The following is a 23,509-nucleotide window of genomic DNA, read 5'->3' as shown; positions in this document are numbered from 1 at the left end:
GAGAACTGGATTAACACAGACTGTTGAAAATTTGTCCTTTTTATAGAGAGAGTTAAAAAAAATGGAACTTCCGTTTCATGGGAAATTTTGACAGTTTGAAATGCCTTTCTGTTCCATGTGGAACAAAAAGTTCAACTATCAAAAATATTCACAAAATGAAGTTTTGACTTGGAAATATCAAAATGGAAAACAGCATTTTCAATCAAAATAACTCTATGTCAATCATATTTTCATTTTTATTCTACCAATCCAATTTTTTTTAAAAAAAATCTAATTTAAATCAGTATTTTTCATGTAGAAAATATTAATATAGACAAAACAACATGTTCTGACAGAATTACATTTCATGTGGAAAAAGCTCTGCTTTGACAGGCATCTCTACTTACTCTAATACCTGTTTAAGGGTTTTCATACCTGATTAGAGTCTCCTGTACTATTGTGGTGGGTGGCTTTGCTAAGTATGTGGGTTTGAAGAGCTACTGATGGAAAGCAAAGTTTAGAAAGTTGGGTTTACACTTTGATCTGAACACTGACATTTCTGGCTATCCTTATCTCTCTCTCGTGGATGTGTTTCTAGACTACAAATGATTCCCACAAGTTTTCTGGGTGAAATCCTCAGACAACTGAAATTAATGAGAGTTGTGCCGTTGACTGTAATGAGCTAGGATTTCACCCTCTGTCTCCTATAGCCTTTTTGGGATTAATGGCATTCTTCCTATTAGCAACTGAAATACAAAGAAATTCCTAATATAGCCTGAAAGAACATACCTAAGATAAGTCTAATTTTTATTGTTTGCTTGTCAGCTATATTTCTGCTTCCTCTAAAGAGTTAATACACCAGAAACCACCAGGCTAAATATATTTGATTTTACACAAACCTAGCAGACAGGGATGAAGAACTGTCCTTAGATGCAAAAGTGATAGATGCGGCAGCAATTTATAAATGTATTACAATAGAGCTGTATCTGTTTTGGGTCTTCCAAAAATGTTGGAAAAGCCTCTTCCAGAAAAAGAAGCGGAAAAAGATACGCAAATTGCGATTCACAATTTGCGTATCTTTTTCTGGGAAGAACTGTGTAGTCTAGACACAGCCTAAGAGGGCAGCTAGACACTGGAGAGTGTTAACAGGTCACAAAGGCCTGATGGCTGCTTTTCATGAGTGGCCTATTACCACTGTATTGCACAAATACCAACATTTTCTGCACTTCTCTTATAACAATCTTATGCTCTGTGTTTGTTTTATAATGTGCTGTCATCATGTAGAGCTGGACAGGAAATGGTTCTCCCATCCTGTATAATTTTGATACATCCAAAAATTCTTTCAAGTAGTGTTGTGCAAGATTTGAGACACACTCAGGCACCCCTGGAAGAGGGATGAGAGGTAGAGAAAGCAAAGACCTACCCCAGAGTAAATGAAGTTTGAGTCCAGTATGAGTCTGTGAAAACGCCTTGATATTTTGACAAAAAAAAATTACAAAACTCCTGACCAATTCTATGTCCACACTACAATACAGTCTTGTTTTGTATACTGTAAAACCTGGTACATTTATTCTATAAAGCAATTGATACTGGCCTTGAGTTAGTACAACCTGGATAAGAGGGTGTAATCCAATTTTGTAGGGGACAGGATTTCATCATGGAGAAGGGAAAAGCTTATAGAGAAAAAACAAGATGTGACTCTATGTAGACAATCATATAAGAAAACCATTTTGTCTTCATGTTCTGCTAACCCCTGACACTAGCTAGTTATTTCACTGCAGTGGAAAGAAAAGCAATGGGATTGTCAATGGCGCTACTGTTAGAGAATCAGTGTCTCATCTTATTCGTTTAACTCCATTTGTCCCAAACGACAAGACTAGAAGGCAACAATGAAAATGTCATGTTTCAGTTTTCAGTAATTGCCCACGTTTATAGCATTAGGCACGATACATGTTCCTTGGCTCCAAGTGAATGAAACCTCTAAATCAAGAGCTGTTCAGACACTAATGAAACAGCTGCTTACTCATCAGTTCCAGCCTTGTAGTTAAGTCCCTGCAGTACATTTTTTCTCAAAATTCCAGTGCATATACTTATGCAAACTATCCCTCCACCAAGGAAAGATGCTCTTAAATATAAAACAATCTGCACATTTTAAATACTAATCTAATTGTAATTTGGATCTAGACAAGTCAGAGCTGGCTTTTTAACTGGACAGTGGAGCTGGCATTGCAAAGCTTCAGAACCAGCACATTGACTTCCAGCAGGATCACAAAAGGGCAGAAAATGTGCTCTATGCCATTAAGCATCTTGACAGTGAAAAGCACTTTCAGTGGCAGTAATTCTTCCACGTTGTGTGTGTGTGTACGCATATGGGCATTGTGTTTCTAGTGAGTCTTTAACTTCTGCATGCAAGGATTGAGTGGGCATGGCTTCTATCCTTATAAAAGGAAAATCTGGGACAGTATGTGCATTGGGTGCCATGCTGCAAGTAGCACCGAAGGCTGGTGGAAGCCTGAGTGTGACGGGTATATTGCTAGGAAACTTCTGGGAGCAAGGCTGCAGCTACACATGCAAATGGGCTAGGTCTGCTCAGACCAGCTTGGGAGCTACAGCAGCAAAGCATTGGGCGGCATCCAGGGTTCTAGGGCAGGCGATGACATAAAATCCTCACTGCTCTGGGCTGCACCCCAGAATCTGACAAGAAAATGATCTCTTGATAATAGCACACACTATAACAGCCTGGAATGTTAAACCTAGAGAAGAAAGAGTGAGCCATCAGCGTTCTTTGTAGGTATGTGGTGCACTGCTTCTGGGAAACAGAAATCCTGTATTTTACTGCCAATCTGGTCCCCTTACATCTCCACTACATTTCTCTCCCTTTCCTAAGGGTTGGGAAATCATTTTCTAGCCCTTATATATGCTGCATTTAAGTGTACATCAAAGGTAGATAAATCCTTTGGTTAAAAAAATGTCCAGAATCAGCAGATCTCTTTCTTCCCTATTTTGATAGCACTTTGGTTTGCATAAGGAGGAAGCTCACAGGAAAATTCAGAGCTGGAGAAAACCACTCCAACTGAGCTGAAATAAAGAAAATTGAACAAAAACAGAATTTAGCACACTGCACAGAAGCCCAGTTAGTTGTTATATCATACAGTGCAACAACAGCTGCATTTTTAAGAATGTCACTTGAAAAACTTGCCTTAGCTGCACCATTTTCCTCAAACCTTTCAGTTCCTATCTTTAGAAATCAACTGAGGTGTTGCTGGAATTCATTTAAATGTAACTGAATCATTATTGTAAAACACACATCTCAAATGGCTTTCAGGATTTTGAAATTCTTATGTTAGCCTGAAGCTTCATTAACATATTCATTGTGATGCTCAAATTTTCAGAGCTCCACAAACAAAATACTGTTTTCCAATTAGGAAGAGTGTGTAGCTTATAAAATTTAGTTGTTACTGGCTAAGAAATACAGAATCCTCTTATGGGATAATTAGGACAGCCCAGATATATGATGATCACTGTTAATGGCCAGTCTGGCCATGACCTACTACAAAACTAAACAGCTGTCCTCCTCTCCCTCTGGTATTGCACAATTGCTTTTCAAATGGCTTCTTAAAGCAGATGTTCCCTATCCATGCATACACTTTCTTTCTGTTACTAACCTTTCATTCTGCACAGTTCTTTTGCTGACGTTCTTTGCATTTAGGGAAGATGGGGGAACTCCTTTGCCATTACTATTGTTTCCTCTTTGGCACTCAGACATCTGACCACAACTCACTACTGCTTCCAGATGGGTTTTTTTCTGGACCTCTCTCCTTTGATTGTACTTGGATCTTTACTTGGTGATTAACAATCCATTTTCCTCTGAGAAAAGCCTTTGATTCTATAGTAACCAGATCTGGGCCCAAGCCACAAATGTTAGCTCTCAGTTTCCCCAAATTTGAGGTTGTTCAGAGGCAGGGTTTTTGTTTGGCTCATTGTTGGGCAGGCCTGAAGTTCAGTTCTAGATTCAGAAATGAATTTCCCTAGGGTTCAGGGCTATTCAGGTCTGTGGTTTTACATTAGGTCCATCTGTAACCAGTGCCTAAAAATTTAACTGGTGTTCTTCTTGGAGTATCTACAAACAGTACACACTACCTGTAGCCCATTTTGCCCTACTCTACAAAAGGGAGTTATTTTGAAATAACAAGCATTGTGTCCACGCTAGCAAGCCCGTTATTTCAAAATAGTGCATTAGTTATTTTGAAATAACTCCAGCTTTTTATGAGGAATAATGCTTATTTTGAAATTGTTATTTTGAAATAGCGTGAGTGTGGGCACACAGCTGACTGCTATTCCAAAATAACTGGCCTCCAGCGGCCTCTCACAGCTGCACTTGTGGCCACACCTGACAATGCTACTGCTCTCCTCCTCCTACAGAGCTTAAAGCAGCAGGCAGAAGTGAAAGGGCTTGTGGCAGCTTTTTCACCTGTTCCCTCCCTACCCGCTGGGAGAAACTGCTCTGTCCTCAGCTGGGAGCTGCTGCTGTCCCTGAGGAAGAAGTGCCCCTTCCTCCACTAAACAGCTCCGTGCATGAGTCCTGAGCCCCTGACTGGGCGGGACTCATTAAGCCACTGTGGGGTCGCTCTACTGTGCAGCTTAGAGAGAATCTTGATAGTGATGGTGATGAGGAAGACAATGGCTAATATTTGAGGTTGTGTTGCAAAGGATTGTGTGGGTACATGGATGTTCAGATGTACAGTCTGTATTACCTCTAGCTACTTTGTTGAGTTATACTAGATTATTTGTGATATTATTGGTAATGCAGTAGAGTATTGCAACCGTGCACATCAGGATTCCTAACTAAACAGTGATTTTAATAATACTGGGCCTGATCTTGGGACAAGAACCTATTAAACAATTTTCAAATATCTATATAATTGATAGGTCAGGGTACAAACCTCAATCGAACATGCAACTGTGTTTGTTTATAACAGCTAGGTGGGTGGGTTGTTATATATGTATGATAGAGTTCCACAGAATGTCTTGAATATTCACATTCAAAGCACAGAGCTTGCAGTTTTCTGAATCTTGTTTGCAGTGAAATATAATTAGAATGGAAACCTATTTTTTTACGGACTTACTCACCCATCCATCTAGAGATGCTACTGGGTTGCATCCTCCACCAAAACTCAAGACAGTGAAGTAATTTTTTTCTGAACCAGTACCTTCCTGTACCAACCGCACTTACTCTTTGACCCCAGCTAACAGCATCTGCTAATATACAGTTTCCTCTTGACCTTGTGCTCACTTTCTATCCAGGCTATTTTATAAGATAGTAAGAATACCACCGAACTCTTATTTACTATTGAACATCACTATATCTCAGTAATTTATTTATGAAGCTTTCTATTGTCAGAAAGACAAGGAAGATAAGCTTCCATTCTCTCTCTCTCTCAGCATTTTTAGTCATTATAGTGAGCAATCTTTGCATAGGTAACTTATATTTACAGACTGAGCTTCACAGACTATTCTGTGTTTTACTTTCTCCACATTCTGAAAAGCTCTGTTTGAAATGCAGACAGAGAACATTGTGCACAGGAAAGATGTACTCCTGGTCAGTTCCATAGGAGAGAGGGACTGACATATTCTGTACATGGAGGAGCCTCTATTACCTCCATCTTCACCTGCAGATATAGCAAGTCACAGACCCTATCTGACACAGAAAAGAATGTGGCTCATTGGGACCAAATCTTCATGAGAGGACAGGATGGAGTCTCCTAACAGATTGCAAGTGGAAGGAGGCACCATGTGGGCATTCTGGGTAATGCTGAGCCCAACAGGACCATGAGGCTTTGTTCCACTTCAGCAAATAGGAGGTGAGAGGAGTGCCCTGCTATTTTTTGCTGCATTTTCTCCTTTCCCTAGCATCCTGTGGGTCTTGGCTGGATCTAGTGTGAGTCTGCTGTTACTCCAGATCCTGATCTCTGCTACTGCAAAACATGGCCAGGTCCAAAATTGAATCCCTAGCAACTATAGAGGGATTAGCCAACTTGAATAGGAAAATAAGTCTTTAGATATCCCCTCCTCCTTAGCTCTCATGCCTCCTGATGATCAGTATGCATTATATACCACAAAGAAGCACAAACTGCTTTTACCTAGCCCAGACAGGATGCCCTCTTCTGCATTTCTGGCTGTTGTCTCAGCTGTATAGAAAGTGGCTGTGGAGCCTTCAGCATACCAAAAGAATCCTCTCCTATGTCTCCAAAGCAGCCATCTTGCTAGGTCAGTTGTTTGGCTTACAGTCTCAAGTCCTCCTTCCGTGGGCACAAGTACCAAGGAACTGGTGAGGGGAAAAAAGAAGTGTGATTGGAATTAATTCCCTGCAGGCCAGTGACTAGACTCACACATGGTTACAAATGTTACTATATATAGTGATAGTTCAGCTTTCTCCAGGGCTCATACTTAAAACTGGCCCCAAATTCACTCAACCCTGCCCATTGATTTTACCTTGTGAATGTGATATAGAGACTGTGTTAATTATGAATAACCATAGCAAAGAGACTTTCCCAGACAATCCCATTCTGGCATATTCAGAAGGGCTTCATCCAATTAAAAGTGAAAGTATGTCTGATCACTAAGAAACTAATGAGGTAAAGATTAGAATTACAGTGACTGAAACCATTGACCATGACCATTACACAGAAAGGAATAGCTTATCACTCTGGTTTACATTACAATAGAACTTCAGAGTTATGAAAAACAGTGTTATGATCTGATTGGTCTACCACACGTGTCATTTGGAACCAGAGGTATGCAATCAGGCAGCAGCAGAGACATCTCCCACCCCAAAAATCATAAATGGTACTAATGTGCTAAACAAACTATTACTACAAAAAAAAAAAGGAAAAGTTTAATGATTTGATAAGGCAAGGAAACTTTCTGTGCTTGTTTCATCTAAATTAAAATGAGTAAAAGGAGCATTTTCCTTCTGTGTAGTAAAGTTTCAAATCTGCATTGAGTCAACGTTCAGCTGTAAATTTTTGAAAGAATAACAATATTTATCAGAATTATGAATATTTCACAGTTACGAACAACCGCCATTCCCAAGATGTTTGTAACTCTGAGGTTTGAATGTACTATTTAGAATGTCTTAAATAAACACAAGTTCCTTGCTCTTTTTCAGTCCACAGGAGGGCAACATTGTGTCACAGTTAAAAGCTAACAAGCTTTGCCAAAGTAGGTGTACAGTTTATTAATTGAAAAATTAATGAATTGAAGCAAGTTAGTTCATTTAAACATATTACAGACTACAGATATTTAATAATGTGTCAATCTGCAGCCAGACTGACTTCATGTTTGGTTGTATTTGTGGTTAATCTGAAAATTGTTCTAACCTGACTTTGTCATCTGTAGCCAATGAGAAATGTATGTGGTAGAGGATGAGGTAAAGTTAAATGTCGTGATGTAGTTCTGTTTTTCTTTTTGGAAAGAGAAATAGAAATAATTCTATACTCATTCATATCCATAAATAACCTAAATGTTAGGAGTCATCAATGCTCTGTAGTTGTTAAAGAACATGCTGGTGTGCAAGGGGATGAATAAGTAGGCTGATTTCAGATTTGAATGACACTCATAGCTGGAGACTCTGTTAGTTAGGAAATATTCATGAATATGAAGAGTTTAAATAAAACTCATAATGCAAATGATATGGGCAAAATGTGAGCTCTGATTGTATGGAATGAAGGGAGCAGATCAGCATAAAGTATGTATTGTATAATAGAAGTAATCTGTGGGCTCCACTGACCTACATCTCAGCAGATAATTCCAGACTATGGTTATTCAGTACATAACAATATATAGTATTCCCTAGGTGCAATTTTGCAGCAATGCAGGGTACCCATGAATTATTCAGATGAACTGTTTCCTTCTTCATGCAAACAGTGAGATATGTTCCAGGCAGTATGGGGAGACAATAGCTAGGAAAATGGGGCAGTATTGATGGCGGGTGTGTGGATAAAAAGGGCATAGCCTGGCTATGGCAGCAGGAATTCGGCATGTGCATCTATGCATTACCCAGATCTGGTTTCAAAGTCGTAATGAGACTGCTAGTGCAGTGTACACCAGTATGAACTTAGAGAACACTGGGAGCAGAGAGCAAAGCCCATACTCCAAATCTCTGGACTTGCTAAGTGGGAAAAGATGTCACTTGCACATTACTACACAAAGCAGTCCAGAGGTCTTCAAGAAGGCAAGCTGGTAGGCTGAGCTGAACAGAGTGATAGTTTCACAGACACAGAGAAGAGAGGAGAACCAAGATGCTCTTTTCCTTTGCTTTCTTATTGTGAGTGCTGTTGTGAGCCACAGTGTTGGCAATAGAAGGCATGGCCCAATTTGGAAATTGAACTTAATCAATGAGCCACAAATGACTTAAATATTGAAAACCTCAAAGAAGGTGGAAAGGAAGGAAGGGCATGAAGTGAGACTGTCGTGATGTATTAATGTCATTTCTCTAATGGAGAAAACAGCACTTCAGCCTATGTCACTGAGGGAAAAAAATTAGAAGCCCAGTAGCAATAGTACCATTCTTAATAGTGTTGCTAAGCAGTCTAATCACATACTGAGAGAAAGAAGCTGTTCATGCACCCAGGGACTGCAAAAGTACAGCAGCATTCCAGCATGGCCTCTTTCTTTCAGTTTCAGCTTTGATGTGTCCCCTATGCCAAGGAATCTCTTTATTCCAGGGGAAATCCCAGGTAACCAGTTATATAGGCCTCAAAGTCCTTCAATGGTCGGCATCATGTTTAAATATTTGTACCCAAGGGTATGTCTACACTACCACCCTAGTTTGAACTAGGGTGGTTAATGTAGGCAACTGGAGTTGCAAATGAAGCCCGGGATTTGAATTTCCCAGGCTTCATTTGCATATTGCCGGGTGCCGCCATTTTTAAATGTCCGCTAGTTCGGACTCCGTGCCCGCGGCTACACGCGACATGGACTAGGTAGTTCGGATTAGGCTTCGTATTCCGAACTACCGTTACTCTTCGTGGAACGAGGTGGAACGGTAGTTTGGAATAGGAAGCCTAATCCAAACTACCTAGTCCATGTCGCGTGTAGCCGCGGGCACGGAGTCCAAACTAGCAGGCATTTAAAAATGGTGGCACCCAGCAATATGCAAATGAAGCCCGGGAAATTCAAATCCCGGGCTTCATTTGCAACTCCGGTTGCCTACATTAACCACCCTAGTTCGAACTAGGGTGGTAGTGTAGACATACCCCAATAGAGATGAATAAGGCACTTTATGCCCCTCTTAGAGCTATATTCTCCAGATGCTCTGCAGACTCAGGTAATTAACATTTCCTCTGTTTGCACTTGGTTCATGTTAGTTTCCCCCTCCCCCCCATAATCATAAAAGCTAGAACAAATTCTTTTTTAAAATTGTCTTTATGTATGTATTTATGGAAGCTTAGATTTTGGATTGCATTTCTGGAGCAAGAAGCAGAGTTTATGCCAAGTTCCATGTCTCCAAATCCAAGAATTACAAGGGACCTATGTTTGGAGGGTGTGTGGAAGTAGGGGATATTATATATTTTTAATAAAGCTTTTCTGTTTAGGAGCATCTGGTATATATAAAAAAGTAGAAAAGCTCAATTGAGACAGAACTCTATGATAGATCATCATATTAAGGATATTTGCTAGTATTCCTCTGGGAAACAAGAGCTTGGATGTTTACCAGTCCCAGCTGTGATGTAGGCAGGGGTGCAGCACCATGTGGCCTGTAAAATAAACTCTTCGTGAATCAACATTTTCTGAAACAGCAGTTTCCGGAAAGGCCCTTCACACTTGACTTATCACTAGACTGAACACTAAAAACTGGCTGTGATGCTAAAGTTTGGATCCTTTGACTTGAAAAACAACATGCCTCTAGCACTTAAGTTAAAAGGCAATCTCCATTAGTTTGTGGCAAAATATGGCTCATGAATCTGATAAACAGCTGAGTAGTTCTAAACCTGTTCATGGCACAGTATTCGGACACAAACCTAATAGCTAGCTCCTTTTAATGGTACTATTTAAAAAAGAAAATTATGGGCAGATCCCCAGCTACTATAAATAGGTGCCACTCCATTGAAATAACCGAGGATATAAGCAAACATATGTCCCACTTTTCTAGGGAGCCAGACATTTGAGATGTGATGTTGAGGTAGTTGTTGGAAAGACAAAAAAAAAAAAAAAAGATTTCCTGGTTTTAATGGAGCGGAGGCACCAAAACCTAAAACCATCCCAATGAAGAGCATTATACAAGGATTCAGAGCCTACCTTAAAAGTACTTAATGGAAAGAAATGGAAAATGTGTAAACAGACCCACTGTAGAATGAAACCTGTTTTTGATTAAAAGAAGCCTGATTCCTTGTAGGCGGAGTACAGGAGTAGACGAGTATGCATAGAACAGCTGTATGATTGATGAATGGGTGGAGAATAATGATCATGCTGATATTCAATATTACAGGCTTACCAGAGACAAAAGACAGATGTTTTCATTATGTTCTCTGTCTTAAAAAGATGGTAAAATAAGTTTGGTCCCAGAGAATAAATACAGCTTTCCATAAACAGGCAACAAAATTGCACCGAAATTGATGTATTATCTGTCCTTCTTCTGTCCTCTGAAGTACAAAGAAGTAGCACAGTGGATTATGGGACACAACTTATGGGGCAATTTGTCATGATAAAAGCTTTTTTTCATTCGCAACCAGCTCTGTTAATAATTGATTCCCATTTCAAGACATAAACACTTGAGCATTTGTGTAGTGACAGAAGCTAAAAGATTCTGTAGAAATGCACAGATAATAAAAGCTCCTCATGGCTACTCCCCACTTATCTATTGAGCAGAATATAGTTCCTCATTTCTAGAGGAATCACTTCTGACACCTTTTCAGCACCAACAATGCAGTCATTTCTGAGTCTATCAGGGTCAAGGAGCCGGTACATCAAGAAACAGTGATTGCCAGGACAAGTTGTTGTCTCCTAATAGGGAAGCAACAGTATGAATAGCAATATATCTCACTGGTTGGTTGGATACATCCACAACATCAATGGTTTTCAATCATCCTCAGTAGAAAAAATAAGCAGGTTAATTTGCTAATATTTTGGGGGACTATCCCAGTCTTGTTAGATATTTTTAAGATTAATCCCCTAAATTATTCTCTTCTCAGCATCCATTTGATAGGTTTATCATTTCAGCTGCCAAGCTTTGAGTCAGGATACTGAGAACTTATGTAGCACTCTAAAGTTGTCTCCTAAGGCCTTGTCTATACTACCATATGCTGTTGACTTACATTATACAACTTCAGTTACATGAATAATGTAGCTGAAGCTGACACAGATATGTCTGTTTACCATGGTATCTTCACATTGGTAAGGCAACACTGACGCTCTCCCATTGGCTCCACTCTTCTCATTTTGGTGGAGTACTACAGTCAACAAGTGAGCGTTTAGCAGTCGATTTATCGCATCTATACTACATGTGATAAATTGACCCGCTGGATCAATTGCTACTTGTCAATCCGAAGACATGCCCTGAGGGGTTTTATCTGAGCCACTTCTGTTATACTCTGCTGGACAGACAGCTCCCATCTTCCACTGCTTTAGGGAACATGAGATAACCAGAATCTATCTGTCTTGCATAACTGAACACAGACTTTTCTCCAGAACACTTATCTGGAGAAAAGTCTGAGGGGTAGCTGTGTTAGTCTCTAAAGTACCACAGGACTCATCTTTTTTTCCTTTTTCCAGCTACAGACTAACGGATTTATTAGGGCATACATTTTCATGGGTAAAGCTTATGCCCTATAAAGGTGCCACAAGAGAGAGACAGTGTGGGCAGAGAACTGGACTGGGACTCTCACTGGGTTGCTAGGTGACTTCGGGCGCATCACTTCATCTTTCTGTGCCTGAGTTTTCCCATTTGTAAAATGAGGATAATGATAGAAATTGGCTTCCTGTGTAAAGCACTTTTAAATCTACTGAGGAGAAGTGCTCAGTAAGAGCTAGTTGCTAGTTTACTTTAAACATGATCTTATGCCTAGCGGAGCTGATAAAAGGATTTCTGTTGACCTTAGGTTAGATGGCACCATTTATTCCTAGGAATTCTTTAAATTCTAAAATTTGTGATATTAAACAAAAGTTGTGTATGATTTTTGCTACTTAAAAGGCTATTGCATTAAACCGATAATTCCAAAATATGGTGGACCTGATTTCAACAGCAGTGGAAACTAACACAGATACAGCAATACCAGCTTTGGCATAATATACTAGAAATGATTCTTAACCTTATTAGGTGTTTGACCTCCAGGAGAGAAATGGTAATCAATTTTGATAATTGCCACCATTTAATGAATTTTTAATGAAACAGAATCCGTAAACACCATATACCCAACCTCCAGAACACTGTTAACTTATATCCAGTGTTCTTGAGGCCTCAATGCTTCGAGGGCTTTGTAATGTTTTAATATTGAGACTTTTTGCTTTTAGGTGGCTGGTTCAAACCCGGAGCAAGTCTGTAGCGTTTAGGTCAAATTATTCACTAGGGGTGTGTCTACACAGCACACTAAAGTTGAAATAAGATACGCAATTTGTGCTACACAAACTGCATATCTTATTTCAATTCTATTTCAAAATAGCTTATTGTGAAATTTGGCGTGGCTATGCAGCACAAATGTCAAAATAATGCACTATTTTGAGACATCCCTTAATCCTCATGTAACAAGGGCTATGGAGATGCCAAAATAGCGTGCCCGTTATTTCAAAAAAGATTTTGAAATAATGGGCAGCTTGTTAAGACACAGGTTAGCTATTTCGGGATACCTCTGGTATCCCAAAATAACTGCCCAGTGTAGATGTACCTTAGGAGTATTTTTTTCTCTGAATTTAGCCTTTTCTTCTCTCCCACCCCCTTCTATTTATAAATCAGTCTTGATTTCTGCTAATGTGAGCACTATTTTAAAGCATATGCTGAATAATTTGTATGGATTAATTTCAGCTCAGGGCTGATTCATCATTCTTGCAACTGAAGTGATGGTTGATTGAGACTTTTAAAACTGGACAGTAACACACACTTATCCAATGGCATATCTCACGTTCATGAATAAAACCCCTTGTTTGCATGTCACTCTGGTTATCCAAACAAAGAACAGCCATTTCCCACCAATCAAATGTTTCTGAGGCAGAGGTTCATGAACTTTTCTGCTGGCCTATGGAGACCATGCTGTTGGATCTTTGTTTCCAGCTGCTAAACTGCATTAAAACATGAGTACAGATTTTTTTAAAATGCTTTGCCATTATAACTTTGTCATGTTAGTGTTTTCAGTTGCTACCTCAGGGATGTTATTTGATAGTTTGTTTGACTTACTGTCCTCTCTAGTAACGTATACACTTTACTGAAACATGTGAGAACCTATGTCCACCAATTTCATTTCACCACTTTTGGCTCAAATCCAGCCCTATATTGAAGGAAGATTTTTTTAAACATAATTTTTAGTTTATTTTTTGAAGAATGCTCAAAACATAGGGTTTTAACTGTTGTTATAAAACTGTACAATTATAACAATGGAAATGTCTTCAGAAACCTTTTTAAAGAACCTTAAAAAGGGGTAGCAAGTGACAATTTCCTGGTTCAATTACCACCAGTTCTACATACAAAGTTAAAAAAAATAAATTTCCTAATAATATATAGAACAGGATCATTTTCAGAAGAACCAGACTGTAAAAGCTATTGCACATTAATTGCAGTAATTGTGCCAGGAAACTTGAAATAATCCCCCTACTTAGAGTAAAGAACAAATTATTTTTAATATTGCACATAATATTTCAGCAAAATAAGAAATGAGAAACATTAATTTCCTGAAGTTTATGAACCAATAATTTTCTGGCCCGTATGTTTTGTTGGTCTTAGGTGCACTAAAAGATGACACTAGTGGGTTTCCTCCTCCTCCTCACCCTATAGATTTTATACAGATGTTATTAGCAGGAACTAGGCTTTGGATAGGCTCACCATAATAAAACCATGTGAGAGAGATCATTATAATATTTTGTAAGTGATTTATATTGCTTCCTCACCAATCCCAATCATCAACTGAAAATGACCTGTGTAATCCTGCCCTATTAAAAATAATTGTATAGATGATCTCACTCCCTTATTTATTTTACCGTGGAAAATAATAAGCTTTCCCCTCCATCTTTCACATAATGATTGAGAAATGGCTTGAGCTTTTATGAAGCATGCACATTGTTCAGAAGTATTTTTTCATCAGACAAATTAATTAGGCGCATCGCTCTCACACAATTACTTTATTTAAAAAAACATAGTTTGGCTTCTTTTACTGCCCTCCCTTACACTGATTCTGGTGTGTATTGGTTAAAAATTTGCATTTTGGGAAGAGAGTCCAAGTGTAGTCTTTAATCATCAAAGAGCCTTCTTATAATTAAAAGTCCTTTTTTGACATGATGAGCTATTCAGTTTGAATTAGTTACCTCTCTGGATTTATCAGCAGCAGCACTGTAGTGACCATTTACCCCTGAGTGCCATCTGTGCAGAGGGCTGTGATTTCATCTTTAGAGGAGATTTCATAACAATCCATCTTTCAGGTTTTAGCCATTTTATGTGTATAAAATATTTATTGCAATAGTTACATTAAGAAAATGCCAAGAGTATGAAATGGTACCAGTCACAGATGAGACTGGAACAGTGTAGGTGGGACAGAGTCAAAATCTTGAGCCAGCAACCTTATACAGTATTTTAAAAATATAAAAATTGTATTTGGATTTAAACACAATAACATAAAAGTTCCAGCCTGGGTCATAGGCATTCCTGCTATGGGTTAAAATATAAGAATCACTGCAAAACCAGCAGCAACAGAATTCACACACATAGTCACACCCTATACACTACTGTAGTAATTGTTGTACAACTTAAGCCACATGAGTTATCATTTGAAGACTTATAACTCACTGGCCAATAATATCACGCTGAAATGTATGGCACCACATTATGTGTAAAGTCATGACATGCCCCTTTTTGATGTTGATGTTGTTAACACATGTTCAAACTCAAATAGCTGTGATTAGGTAGAACTGGTCAAACAGCCCTGTCAAACAGTGAGCTGTATGTTTACCTCAATTTGCATATACTCTGTAAACAGGCTCTTCAGACAGGGAGAAGTAGAAGAAGGAAGACAAAGAAAAATCTGTGAATCAGGTGAAAAGAAACAGCATGAAGCCTCCTTCTGCCACTAGCTTTCATGTCTCTTTGCTGTCACCTGCAAAGAACTTTAACCTGGGCTCTGATGCAGGAAAGTTATTTCGAAATAAGTTATTTAGAAATAATAACGCCCAAAATAACTATTTCGAAATAGCACATCCACATGCTTCTAGCACCTGAGATTGGAATGTTTCAAGGAGGAGTGCTTCATTTCTAAAATGGGCCCTTAAACAGCTGTCCTGTTACATATGCATCTCATGAAAACATGGGAGCATCCTAAAACTTATTTGGGGATATAGCAGATTTTTCACTTCCTGATCCCCCTCCTCTGGATACACAAAGGAGGCTAATTAATAAAGTACCTTCAACAGTCTAATACAACCTTCTCTACCATATATTGTGTCCCAACAACATTAAGTGGTATATTCTATACAAACAAAACAAGGCTATGTAAATTGTAACCAATCAGATTAGCTGTATGTTTTGTTTTTTTTTTATGAAAACTGCTATACAGAGATGGCTGAATTTTGAATTATGAAACTTGACCTAGAAATCCCAACACTTGATATGCTGTCAAATTCACTTTTGAACTGTGATCAATGTATATGAATGTATATATGTTGAGATATGTATATGTGTACTATCCATGAGTACAATAAAACTCCAGTAGTCCGGCATTCAGTGGTCCGGCTCTCTTGCTAGTCCGGCACCACCTTGAACCCGGAAGTGCTCCAGGCAGCCAGATAATTGGAGCTGCTCTACCCCGGGCTTCCCAGAGTCAGTCACTGGTCAGTTTCAGCAGCGGCTGACTTGGGGATGCCCGGGGCAGAGCAGCTGAGGTGCTGGGTTGGTCCCATAGCGCCGTCCCTCGGCGCTGCTGGACCAACCTGGCAGCACCCCAGCTGCTCTGCTCCAGACTTCCCCAAGTCAGCGGCTGCTGAAATTGACCAGCAGCTGACTCCGGGAAGCCAGGGGCAGAGCAGCTGGGGTGCTGCTGGGTTGGTCCTGCAGCGCCGGCCCCCCATCCACCCTACCCCACTCTGCCCCAGACTCCTCATAGCCCCCCCTTCTGATAGTCCGTCATATCTGATAATCCGGCATCCCTTGGGTCCTAAAGGTGCTGGATTATTGGAAGTTTACTGTATATTGTGTTCATACATATATGTTTATGTAACTATAAGCACATGCTGCTGTATCTGTTTAAATAAAATAAGTCTTTCACTATGTATGTATTGTCACTATCTATGTTGGCATTGTTCTCATGTGGGATAACCATGGCAGCTTTTTGCACTGGATGCAAGATTGTCACTCCCTCAAACCTAAACATATTTTATGTGCATACTAGTACTGCCTGCAATGTTAGTACATAACAACGTAAGACTGGCCATGCTGGGTCAGACCAAAAGTCCATCTTGCTCAATATCCTGTCTTATATCAGTGGGCCAATGGTGTCCCACAGGGGATGAACACAACAGGTAATCATTAAATGATTTATTTTCTGTCCCCCACTCCAGCTGTGACAAACTTAGGGTAGAGGCACCATCCCTGTCCATCTGGACTAATAGCCATTGATAGATCTACACACCATCAATCCCGTTATAGTCTCGGCGTTCATAAAACCCAGCGCCTTAACTAGGTGTTTTTGCAGGGCAAAAATATTAATTATGTACCTCCTGTTCTTAGGTTAGCATTCATCGCATTCTTTACTTTCGTAGCTTATTATTTCTACTTATTGCGTCTTTGCACCCCCGATTATGATGTACCCAGGGCGAGCGCCCCATCCTTGTTACAGCCCTGACAACATCTTCTGATAATGAGTGCCATAGGTTGACTGTACATCGTGTGACGAAATCCTTCCTTTTGCTTGTTTTAAACTTGGTGTCTTAATTCATCTGGTGGCCCTTAGTTCTCATGTTATAGAAGGGAGTAAATAACTTTTCCTTATTTACTGTCTCCAAACCCATCATAATTTTCCAGATCTCTATCATGTCCTACTTTAGTCATCTCTGTTCAAAGAAGACAAGGCCCTTATTAATCTTCCCTCATATGCCAGCTATTCCATACCCCCAAATCAGTCTGGTGCCCTTTTTTGAAACATTTCCAATTTCAACATAACTTTGTTGAGATGAGATGGTCCCATCTGCACACAATGTTCAGGGTGTGAGTGTATCAAGGATTTATACAGATGCAATAAGATATTTTTCTGTCTTATTATGTATCCCTTTCTTCATGAGTCCCAACATTCTGTTTGCTTTTTTGACTGTCCCTGCACATTGTGTGGATGACTGTCTGACAACTATCCACAATGACTGCAAGGTCCCTCTCTTGAATGGCAATATCTAATTTAGACTCCATGGCTGTCTCTAGACTGGCCAGTTTTTCCGGAAAATCAGCCGCTTTTCCGAAAAAACTTGCCAGCTGTCTACACTGGCCGCTTGAATTTCCGCAAAAGCACTGACTTCTTACTGTAAAAAATCAGTGCTTTTTGCGGAAATACTATGCTGCTCCTGTTCAGGCAAAAGTCCTTTCACGCAAAACTTTTGTGCAAAAGGGCCAGTGTAGACAGCTGAGATTTGTTTTCTGAAAAAAAGCCCCGATTGCAAAAATGGCGCTTGGGGCTTTTTAGCAGAAAAGAGCGTCTAGATTGGCACAGACGCTTTTCCGTAAAAAGTGCTTTTGCGGAAAAGCGTCTGTGCCAATCTAGATGCTCTTTTCCGAAAATGCTTTTAACGGAAAACTTTTCCATTAAAAGCATTTCCGGAAAATCATGCCAGTCTAGACATAGCCCATCATTTTTTATGTATAGCTGGGCTTATGAATACTAGCATTACCCGTCCCGTTGTGATGGCAGACGTACACATGGCCGCCTCCTTCCCTCCCTGCTGCTCCCAGAGCCAGGGAGGCTTGAGCCAGCTCGGGCTGTGTGGCCTCCCTCCCCACTGCTCTCAGTGATGGGTGGGGGTTATCAGGAGCAGGCTGGTGCCTTGCATCAGCTTCACTCCCTACTGCTCTGGGAATGCTGGAGTGCACACTCACGCTCGTCCCCTCCCCGTGGTGGTGGGCAGCACGTGCACATGGCCTCCTCTCTCCCTGCTTTTCCCAGGGCCGGCTTAGGCCACAGGACCCCCCTCTTCCCCGCTGCTTCCAGGGGCAAAGAGGCTAAGGCTGTGTATCATAGAATCATAGAACTGGAAGAGACCTCAGTCTCTTCCCTCTCCGCTGCTCCCGGGGTGGGTGTTGGGGGCCGTGCATCTGCTTTTCTCCTTGCAGCTCAGGTGCTGCTGGGGCATGCATGTGCATACTTTTCCCCGCCCTGTGATGGTGGGGGAGAGGGGCACCCACACTGCTCTGCCTTCTCCCCTCCCTGTGGCAGGGGTAGGGTCTCAGCAGACGGGAAAGGGGTGTAGGTGGGCTGGTGGGGGCCTGTCTCCCCCTAGAAACTTCTCAAGTATTCTCAAATGGTCTGTGTGACAGATGATGTGATGGTTGCCTCTCCATTTATCGTAGTATAGATATTGAATAGGATTGATCCCAGTACAGACCTTTGAGAGATAGCACTTGTTACTTCACTCCATTCTGAAAACTGATTATTTATTTCTTCTTTTGGTTTTCTATCTTTTAATCAGTTACCAATCCATGAGCAGACCTCCTCTGTTATCCCACAACAGCTTTTAGGGCTGTCAAGCAATTAAAACAAAATAATTGCAATTAATAACGCGACTAAATAATTAATCATGATTAATCGTGCTGTTAAACAATAATATGAATAATAAGAATACAGCCCCCTGCTCCAACCCAATGCAACCCCTCCTTCCTGGGGAGGGGGGGGATTACAGCGCTTGTATCCAGCTGGCCGCTTTTCCTGGCTTTGCGGATCGGTGTCCGACGATATATGCAGCGGAGGTAGGGGGAGTGATAGGAGAGCAGCTGTGGGCCACTTTCTTTGGGTTTTTTTTTTTTTTTGCTCCACCAAATGAAAAGAGGTTGCGCACCACTCGTCTAGATGGACCCACAACCTTTGAACCAGGCATGTAAGTCACCATGTGGTTTTTTTGTCATTACAAACCCAGCTATTTATGTTTTTAATGATTGAATCCCCCATTAGTAATGCCTGTTTCTTCCTCATAACTGGAGTTCTCTCCCAGGAAAGGTATCCTCGGTGTGAGATGATACCACAACATCATCTGGAAGGACAGTCCCAACAATGGGATAATTTTTGTCTGCTCCAGTTAGATGTTCTCCTTTCATGAGACTTTCACCTTCCTCAACAGCACTGAGGCTAACTGGAGGTAGGCCCATTCTACTGTGTCCCAGAAAGTCTCATCTATGTACCTCTCCCTTAGCTTCTCCAGTTCAGTCATCCTAGTGTCCAAAGCCCATACAAGGTCTCTAAGGCCCAGAAACTCCTTGCGCTGAATGGTTCATACACTATATTGAGCGTTATAAATCAGATAGCTTCTTCTCCATTCCTGGCCTTCTGCCTGAATTCTTTTTGCTCCTGAAGCTTATTTTATGTAGTAGTGAAAATGCTTTGCTTTAGATCATGTGTAGAGTGTATTTATATACCCTTTCTGAAAGTACACTTCCCAAACGAGATTTTTTTCAAGCACACTCAGGATATTTGGTGAAAGTGTGTGGACACTTTAATATCAGGAATTAGGATAACATTCATGTTTGAAAGTCAAAATCTAAAATGTTTAAGTGATTCATATTTTTCTTCTCTATGTTTTGTCTTTTGACGTGTTTAAACTTTTGATTACTTATAAAGTCCAGACACAACATCAAATTAGTATTCAGAAAGAATAGTTGAATTTTCATGTATTATTTGATCACAATAAGTATGCATTCCACTTTGATTAAGACTTTGCAGCTCTTGAAGTAAAATTATTAAATATTCATACATGCCTATTTTCTTTTCTCCGCCTCAAGTATTTACTGACAAAATGTAGGCAATTATCTTACTGAACTCCCAACCCTTTTCACACCCTGGCTGCGTCTAGACTGGCATGATTTTCCGCAAATGCTTTTAACGGAAACGTTTTTCTGTTAAAAGCATTTGTGGAAAAGAGCGTCTAGATTGGCAAGGATACTTTTGCACAAAAAGTGGTTTTGTGCAAAAGCATCCGTGCCAATCTAGACGCGGTTTTGTGCAAGAAAGCCCCGATCGCCATTTTCACCATCGGGGCTTTTTTGCGCAAAACAGTTTTTACCTGTCTACACTGGCCCTCTTGTGCAAAAGCATTTGTGCAAGAGGGCTTTTTCCCGAGCAGGAGTGTCAGTGTCTTTGTGCAAGAACACTGATAATCATACATTAGATCGTCAGTGTTCTTGCGAAATTCAAGCTGCCAGTGTAAACAGTTGGCAAGTTTTTGTGCAAAAGCAGTTGCTTTTGCGCAAAAACTTGCCAGTCTAGACGCAGCCCCTCTCTCATATTCTTACATCAGATATGAACATAAACAGCTTATGTGAATGCTTATAAACAGCTATGTGAAACAAATGACATTTACAAAAAAAGGTAGTGATATGGCCACATCTTGATTCATTTATTTAATTTTATATATACATACCAGATATTCCTACAACAGACTAAAATCACTTTGGCTGCGTCTAGACTGGCATGATTTTGTGGAAATACTTTTAACGGAAAAGTTTTTCCGTTAAAAGTATTTCTGCAAAAGAGTGTCTAGATTGGCACAGATGCTTTTGTGCAAAAAGTGGTTTTGCACAAAAGCATCCGTGCCCAGTATAGACATGCTTTTGTGCAAGAAAGCTCCGATGGCCATTTTAGCCATCAGGCTTTCTTGCGCAAAAAAGTAAGGTGCCTGTCTACACTGGCTCTCTTGCGCAAGTATTCTTGCGCAAGAGGGCTTAGCCCTGAGTGGGAGTGTCAATGTATATGTGCAAGAAGCACTGAATTCTTACATTAGAATGTCAGTGCTTTTGCACAAATTCAAGTGGCCAGTGTAGACAGCTGGCAAGTTTTACGCAAAAGTGCCTTCTTTTGCGCAAAATCTTGCCAGTCTAGACTCACCCTTGGTGTATAGGTGAAGATTGCTACTTAAAATGTGGCTATACTTAGACAAACACAGACCCTCCACAATATCATTTGCCAGGGTCATTTTTCAATCAGGGCATGTCTACACTAGGCCATTATTTCAAAATAACTTATTTTAAAACATCATCAGTGGAGTGGAAATAACTATTTTGAAATTAGTGTTATTCCTCATGGAAAGCTGGAGTTACTATTTTGAAATAACCAGCCCACTATTTTGAAATAATGGGCTTGGTAGTATGGATTCTGATTATTATCAGGGCTCAGTGATTTCCTTATAAAATGTGCTTATTTTCCAAAATCTAAGCGTCTTGTCTTTTAATTTCCAGATCTATAAGCTCTCCCAGAGATCTGAAAGTCAGGCTGGGTTATTTTCTTCCCAGACATCATTGTCAGTAATCCTCACCTAAAGGATGGGAAAAAAGAAGTGATCTCTTGATTTCCACTCTCAATCCTAGAATCTTTTGTTTGATCTTCCCACTGGGTAACACTCAAAACAACAAGTGTCACACTGAAAAATTTTTGAATAGATATTAAAATACTGACATTTCTCTAAAATGTAGTATTGAAATTCATTGATTGTATAGTTCAGTTTTTACTGTGGTGTCCTAGGTTAAAAAACAAGGTATCACTCACTACACACCATTACTTGGGCTCACATAGTATTTCCCTACACTTAAGAGATGTGACCATTCCAAATGATAAATCACCATTCAATGCATTACAGACTGGAAGGAAATAATGAGTGATTAAAAGGGCCAATCAGGTGGCATATCTGTGAGGTCAGGTCTTTTGGACTCTCTTGTAGAGCTTCTCTTCGGAAGAGTCACATGAGCTCCTGCAACTCAGCTGAGAGACATCAGAACAGAGAGCTGAGCTATGCTGTCTTCTCTAAAATAATTTGTTCTCTGAATACAAACCTTGTAGTTTCTCAAAATAATTGAACAACATGTAAATATTTGATGTGTAATATACGCTTTAATCGGAAGGTATTGAATTCCTACCATATTCTGCGTCTGCACTTAGTCTAGACTCCTTGCAGCTCTAAAAATGTTACCATCATCTTTCATGTAAAAATTGTCTGAAATGTTCTGTGGCCTAAGGATTTCCTACAGTAACTTTTAGGTTATTGAAGGACAAATACAAGAAAAACAGAAGAGTCAAGATAACTTTGGCACTGGGCACAGAAAAACTTGAGAAGTTCGAAGTTTCTACTATAGCAGATAAATTATACATACTAGCTACAGTGCAACTTTTTCCAGAATTTCCTCATTTGAACCACAAGTTTTTCCAGTGCTATCATTTATAGCTTCAATCTTGTCTGCCAGAACTTCAGCATGTTTACTTTAAAAGAAATGTCTGTATTGTAGCATGCAGGAAAAAATACATTTTAAAATTAAGTAAAAGCCTGCTGACATTTCAACTCTTTATGTTTTCATTCCACTTTGTTTCCGTGAAGTCTTTATATAAACATTAACATTCTCTCCTATAACTCATCCCTGGCTTCTGTTTGTATATAAAATTAGATGACTTCTTTGATACAGTGGTTCTGATTCTGTATTGCACCTTATTTTCTAATACCGTATTTTCCAGCGTATAAGATGACTTTTTATGCTAAAAAACATCCCCCAAAAATCGGGAGTCGTCTTATACGCTGGGGCTTTTCTCACCCCGGAGGACACAGACTGCAGGACCTCGCGGTCCTGCTGCCCGTGTACTCCGGGGCAAGAAAAGCTGCTCCACGTCTCCCTGGTCTGCAGACCAGGAAGACGCGGAGCAAAGCCGTGGAAGGGCTCCGGAAGCGGAGCAGCCCAGGCACACCTGGGCTGCCCTGCTGCCTGAGCCCCTCCACGGCTTTGCGAAGCCTCGGGGGAAGCTGGCAGCGGGGCAGCCCAGGCGCGCCGCGGCTGTCCCGCTGCTGGCGTCCTCAGAGGCTTTGCTCCCGGTGTCCCTGGTCTGCTGGAGATGGTCCCCAGCAGACCAGGGGCACCGGGAGCAAAGCCGAAGCGGCGGCGGGGTGCCAGAGCAAAGCCTCAGAAGCGCGGCACCCCGCCGCCACTTCGGCTTTGCTCCCGGTGCCCCTGGTCTGCTGGGGACCATCTCCAGCAGACCAGGGACACCGGGAGCAAAGCCGGGGAGGCGGAGGGGCGCTGGGGCGCTGCCGGTTGGCTTCTTAAGGGGAGGTAGTCTTATACGGCGAGTATAAGATGAAAACCTATCTTTCAACTAGAATATTAGGGGGT

At 40.6% G+C, this 23,509-nt stretch overlaps 1 long non-coding RNA gene across 1 annotated transcript in view; it reads right to left on the bottom strand.

Moving 5' to 3' along the window:
* LOC142830855 (uncharacterized) overlaps nt 1–23,509 on the bottom strand; it is a 55,405-nt gene that overhangs the window by 14,665 nt on the left and 17,231 nt on the right. The window contains exon 3 of the long non-coding RNA XR_012906384.1: nt 6,120–6,304. This is a non-coding gene — a long non-coding RNA (uncharacterized LOC142830855). The remainder of the gene's footprint in view (nt 1–6,119; nt 6,305–23,509) is intronic.

Source organism: Pelodiscus sinensis, chromosome 10 (genome assembly GCF_049634645.1).
Source record: "Pelodiscus sinensis isolate JC-2024 chromosome 10, ASM4963464v1, whole genome shotgun sequence".
Taxonomy (NCBI): Eukaryota; Metazoa; Chordata; order Testudines; family Trionychidae; genus Pelodiscus; species Pelodiscus sinensis.
Note: the sequence above shows the minus strand (reverse complement) of the source record. Positions and strands in the feature narration are given on the sequence as shown.